The following is a 6,000-nucleotide window of genomic DNA, read 5'->3' as shown; positions in this document are numbered from 1 at the left end:
CAGATGCAAGCTCTGAGCAGCTCCCCTCAGGCCGGGGTGGACAGGGCTACCAGGCCTATTCACATGGAGAAAGCAATCCATTCTCCATGGAAAGTCAGAGTACCGTCACCAAGGAGGCACCGCCCACTGACGGCCGTTACACTGGACTGGCCAGCACACTTTGCCAGGCCTACAGCCAAGCCAGTCCCTCTGTTACCGTCTCTCCTTAGACCTGGGCAAGAGGGTCTCCCGCCTAGGACCCCTGCTGGCTGGGACCACCAATATCAAGACTTTCTTTGGTTGATCGGTTTTGCCAGAAAGCATGTTCATTGCTTGGCACCCACTTGAGCAGATGGACGTCATGGGCAAGAACAGGGAGAGCTGGACGGGGCTCCCAGGGCAGAGGGTCTGGCGCTGGGAGCCAGGGCGTAGTGGGGGGAGGGGAGGGGAAGGAGATGAAAGGAGGCCCCGCCTGGGAAACCAGAGACGACCCTGGAGCTTTACATCAGCTTACCCACTCCAGATCACCAAGACCAGCTTCCCCGGATGACCATGCTTGTGCTTCCCCTCTGCTTGGACTGTGTCGTTTGGGAAGTCCACAGGCAGCAGAGGCTCCCTGGGGAGCTTGCCCTGGCCCAGGTTTGAGTGGGTCGAGGCACCCCAGGAGCCCTGGCTCCTGGCCCCATGCCCATCCGTCCTCACCCCACTCAGGCTCACAGTGGCCAGCGAGGGGCAGTGTGGCTCCTTCAGCTTCCAGGTCAAGAAGGTGGGTCTCGGGGAACAGGCTGCGGGCCCTGGGTGGATCTGGAGTGTGACTCTTCAGTGTTCAGGCAGGACGCGTGCCGGGCTCCACCTGGGCTCTGCCGGGGTTAGGGGAGCTTCCTCCGACAGCATCACGCTCCGGGTGGAACTTCACGCGAAGCTGCGAAGTGCGTTGTGAAAGTTCTCGCCAGGGGCAACCTTTCAGTGTTATCCTCTGTTTTGTCAGCTCCTGGAGACACACGGATGGCAAAGGGCGGGGTGTTCGGAGGAAACGAGCTAGGGTAGATGTTTGCTGGCAGGGATCTGGCAGGCCCTGAAACCTTAGGACAGAAGGCATGTGGCTTGCATGTTCACACGCACACCGGCACGCGTGCGGAGAATGGGAAGAGCAAACGGCATTTCAGGGGGAAAGAGGCTAATGCATTTTGAGATGAGCGCTGCCAAAAAGATTGCTCACCTTTGAAAGCTAAAAGCATGATTTGAAATTGTTGTTTTTCTTTTCCTAGCCTTCTGAGCTCACAGAAGCTGCCGAGGTTCTAAGACCCTGGGCCACACCGGAAATGCACTGAGAAAGGAGCCCCCCGAGGGGGGCCGCTCCCAGCAGCACACGGGAGGTGGCGCCTGATCTCCCAGTCGCTTCAGCAGGTCCCAGCTGGGCACCCGGCCCACATGCCCCCAGCTTGTCTGAGAATTTATGCCGCAGACCCCGGGGCCTGCGGCATTTCCTGTGGGCCCGTGGCCCCGCTGCAAGCATATGAGTGGTTTTTTTCAAAGTAGGACAGGGAGGGGGCCTCCTCCTCTCGTTGTAGCTTCTGGGAGGTCGAGGTCGTTTGCCCCATGCTGATGAGGTTTGCTTTGCTTTCCGAGGCGGAGAACGAGCTGTTTATTACATGGTAGAACGTGTTTTGGGCCTGTAACCATCAGAAGAAAACTCTTTCTTGCACAAGGGCTCTGAGCTGTGCTCCCGTTGCCTTCCGGTCTCTTCCCCCCACTTGCTCCTGAGGCTGGAGGTCAGTGAGGCTGCCAGGCTCTTTGGGCAATTCTCAGTTGTCAGCAGGTGGAAGCCCCATGTCCCTACCCCTACCACGTCCCTACCAGTGGTCACGTTACAGGAAGACTCTTCCATGTGGACAAGAGTGTATTAGCATTCATTCACTGGCCGGTGTGGCTCAGTTGGTTGGAGCCTTGTTCCATAAACCAAAAGGTTGTGAGTTCAATCCCCAGTCAGGGCATGCACCTCAGTTGCAGTTTTGATCCCCAGTGGGGATGCATACAGGAGGCAACTGATCAATGTTTCTCTCTCACATCAGTGTTTCTCTCTCTCTCTCCCTCCCCTCTCTAAAATCAATAGACATATCATTGGGTGAGGATTTTTAAAAAGTATTAGCAATCAAGCACAGAAGCAGTAGGGAACCTGTGTGTCTATAACCTCACCCAAGTCCTTGCTTTCTGTCTGATGTGTTTCAACAAGAACCTAAATCAGTGGGGGAAAAGAACATAATTTTGACCCAGCTTAAATGTCACTTGCTCTGAAATGCCTTGCTCAGCAATCCTATCTCAAGAAGTTCCCTGTCCCTCCAACCCCAGTTACTGGGTGTCGAGCCCATTACCCACTTTTATTTCCTCCAGGCCTCCAGGCACTCACTGGTATTTATTGGCTCACTGTTTCTCACTGCCCTCACTGCCCTCACCCCCCAAATAAAAGAATGTGTAAGACACAAGCACAGGGGTCCGTCTGTCTCATTCACTGGTGGGAGTCCGGGGTCCAGGGTCTGGGGTCCAGCACGGTACCTTGGCCCCCGGCAGGCATTGAGTGCACGGTGGGTGGATGAATAAAAGGGCTTCGTGTTCTTTTTCTTTGCTGGCTTTACTGTCTGGGTATGCTGTAGAGTATGGCTCTTCCCCCATCCTTCGAGGAAAAGAGATGAGAGCTTTTTCTTTTTTTAATCTTCACCTGAGGGCCTTTTTTCATTGATTTTACAGAGAGAGGAAGGTGGTATTAGTGGGGGTGAAGGAGAGAGAGAAACATCGATGTGAGAGAGAAACATTGATGCAAGCGAGGAACATTGACTGGTTGCCTCCAGAACACGCCCCTGCTGGGGAGTGAGCCCACCACCTAGGTGTGTGCCCTGACTGGGAATTGATCCTGCAACCGTTGGGCGTGTTATGGGCTGACTCGCCCACCAACTGAGCCACACCCTCCGGGAAAGATGAGAGCTGTTTTAAGGGCACCCGTGGGGAAACTGAAGCTTGAAAGTTGTTTCGTGGCATTTCCTATACTGAACTGTGGATCTCCTATGGGCCCCTCCCCAAACTGGGGCTTACTGTTCTTTGTATTCCAGTGCCCGAAACGTTACCCAGTGTCTAATACCCCCAGAGGCCTCGACTGTCCTGACTGGCCCACTCCTGGAGCTGGGGGTGGCCCCCATTCCCATGAATGGGGTGGGGGTGTGATGCCTGGTCGTCCTGAACTCGCTCCTCTGCCTGCTGAATCTTTCCCACCCATGCGCCTTCATTTGCATCGGCTCACAATAAACTGGGATTTTATGCGAAAGTTAGGAGAGAAAGTCGTTTTCAATCTACTTTTGTTCTCACCTGAGAAGAGTGTCCTCGTGCTTCCGGTCACTAAGGGGAAAGGCAGTTGGGGTGGGGGGAGGCCAGGAGTGAAATACTCATGTTGCTAATTGTGAGGACTCAGTGGGGGAATCATGGGGGATTCGAATACGGATCCTTTCTGCTTTTAGTGAAACACGGACTGGTGTGAAGAACAAAAGCCCTCAGCGGCAACCAGAGTTCATTTAAGTGATCATTTTAGTTTTTAGCTGCCACTCGCCCTCCCTGTTGAAATGTACATCAGGTAGAGTGTCTGCAGGGGGCGGGGCCCTCCGGCAGCCGCCTGGGCAAGACGCACTCCAGAGCTAATGGCTGTTTCCTGTGATGTATTTCTCCCGTGTATCACCTTTGTTGTGGGAGAGGGGAAGATGAATCTCTTTACAAGTAGCATTAATCCACCTCTGCACACATGAAGGTGCAGAAAATAAAACTCCAGCAGTCCTCGCTGAGAATTCTGAAGCAGGGCAGAGAAGGGTTGGGGATTGAACGTGATCACAGTCGAAGGAATTTGTTCTTCAGAAAAAATAACCGAAGCTTTTGAACACAGGCAAGCGCAGGGAAAAAAGGGAAGTCCCTTTCTGAATGGTTGTGCTGCCATTCCCAGTGGGCAGCCCCGTTGGGAAGTGACCTGCCTACGGTGGTGACATTTGGGCTGACCAGTTCTTGGTCGAGGGGCTGCCCTGGGCATCGTAGGGTGTTTAGCAGCGTCCCTCGCCTCTGTAATGGGTCGAAGTGTGACCCCACCCCACAGAAATACATTGCAGCCCTAACCCGTAGTGTCTCAGGACGCGACCCTAGTTAGAAATAGGTTCATTGCAGGTGTGGTCAGTTAGGAGAGGTCACCTCACCAATCCAGTAGGACTGGTGTCTTTATAAAGAGGGGAAATTGGGTCGCAGAGAGCTCCCAGGAAGAACGCCTCGTGAAGATGAAGGCAGTGATCAATCAGGTGGTGCTTCTCCACGCCAAGGAATGCCAAACACCACCAGCAACTGCCAGGAGCTTGGGGATGGGCCCAGACCAGACTCCCACTCCAACCTTGGAAGCAGCCAACTCTGCTGCCACCCTGACTGGGGACTCCCAGCCTCCAGAGCTGAGAATGCCTTTCTGTTGTTTAAGCCCCCCGGCTTGTGGTGCTTCGTTACAACAGCCCCAGCAGACCAGCACAGCCCCCAGGTGTGGCAGCCCTACATGCCCCCTGATGTTGTTGAATGCCGATACAGTGCTGTTGCCGACCACAGCAGGGCTGTGCAGTTGTGACAGAGTCTGGCTGGCAAAGCCTAAATATTGACCCCCTGGTCCTTTACAGAAAAAGTTGACTGGTCCCCAGTCGAAACTGTGCTGGGGTGCCCCCCAAAAGTCCGCCGTGGGGCCTGAAGGCTCATTGGGTTCCCTTGGAGGCTGAAGAATCAAACCACGAGCTGAGGGGGGTGGGAGTGAAGGTGGAGAGAGGGCGCTGATGTGCAGACATGCCGACGAAGGCAGCAGCTTGCCCTAGACGCTGCCAGCCAGCGGTGCACTCTGGGTCAGAGCCCTTCCACCCGGGTCTCCTGACTGGGAGACTGCATCCTCGGCCCGCACTCTGTCCCTGAAATGGGCATGTTTTGTTGGACTGGTTGCTTCCTTTCACCAGTTCATGATGGTAGGGGAGGTTCTCAGTGTCTGCAAGTCCAGCCTTTGTGTTGCATGGGGCTGCAGGCTGTGTCCTTGCGGACGCTGGTCTCTGCAGGTCCCAGGTCTCAGGTGTGCTGTGGGCTGACCACTGACCCCATGCACAGAGTGCCAAAATGCAGGTGGTTGGAGCCTTCCTTTCTAAAAACTGCCCTCTGCAAGAAAGGCCTGTGAAGGTGTCCCAGGTGTGAGCCACGAGAGGGCTTCCACAGACCCTGTGACTCTGGGTACTTAAAATCCACCTGTGGGAGGGGTCAGCTGGATGACTCACATGTTACTCAAAAGACCTTCAGCATCACTTCCTGCCTCTGCCTGGCCCCCACCCCACCCCGCCCTGGTTAAGGCAGGCGCGATTTAAAACCCCACCGTCCCTGGCTGGCTGGCGTTTAGCACCTGAAAGTCAACGCTGGACCATTTGCTTCAGGTTCGAGGTAACACTAGAAAGTTAGAGGAAAAGAAAAACTGAAACAAAACTAGGCAGGTGGGTATAGACAATTGTTTGGGCTTGAACGTGCCCCCACAAAGACAGGCTGACGTCTTTGACCCTGGCACCTGTGAATGTGGCTTATCTGGAAACAGTCTCTGAAGGTGTGTTCAGAGCTGGGATGCAGTCCTGGGTTCACCCTGAGCCCTATGAGCAGTGTCCGCATCATAAGGACAGGAAAAGAGGTGCAGAGAGGGACACACAGGGAGAATGCCACGTGACTGTGAAACCAGAAAAGACACCGGTGTTTGGGCCACCTATCACCACCAAACCCAATAAGCAATGACAGCGATTGAATCTTTTTGGGCGCTTTATTCAGATGGCGGGTGATCTGAGAAGATGGCGGGTTCGCACCTGAAAGAACTGTCTTCCCTTTTTCTTTCCAGGCCAGACTTTTTATAACAGGGAATAAACAAGGTGTGGTGAAAGGTTTTGAAATTCAGGGGGAATTAGGTGAAAGAGACTGCAGTATTCCTGTCCTGGGCAGTCAGCT

Source organism: Sturnira hondurensis, unplaced genomic scaffold (assembly GCF_014824575.4).
Source record: "Sturnira hondurensis isolate 20B ecotype Veracruz unplaced genomic scaffold, ASM1482457v3 Scaffold0004257, whole genome shotgun sequence".
Classification (NCBI taxonomy): domain Eukaryota; kingdom Metazoa; phylum Chordata; class Mammalia; order Chiroptera; family Phyllostomidae; genus Sturnira; species Sturnira hondurensis.
The sequence above is the reverse complement of the archived record's forward strand: the minus strand, read 5'-3'. Positions refer to the sequence as shown.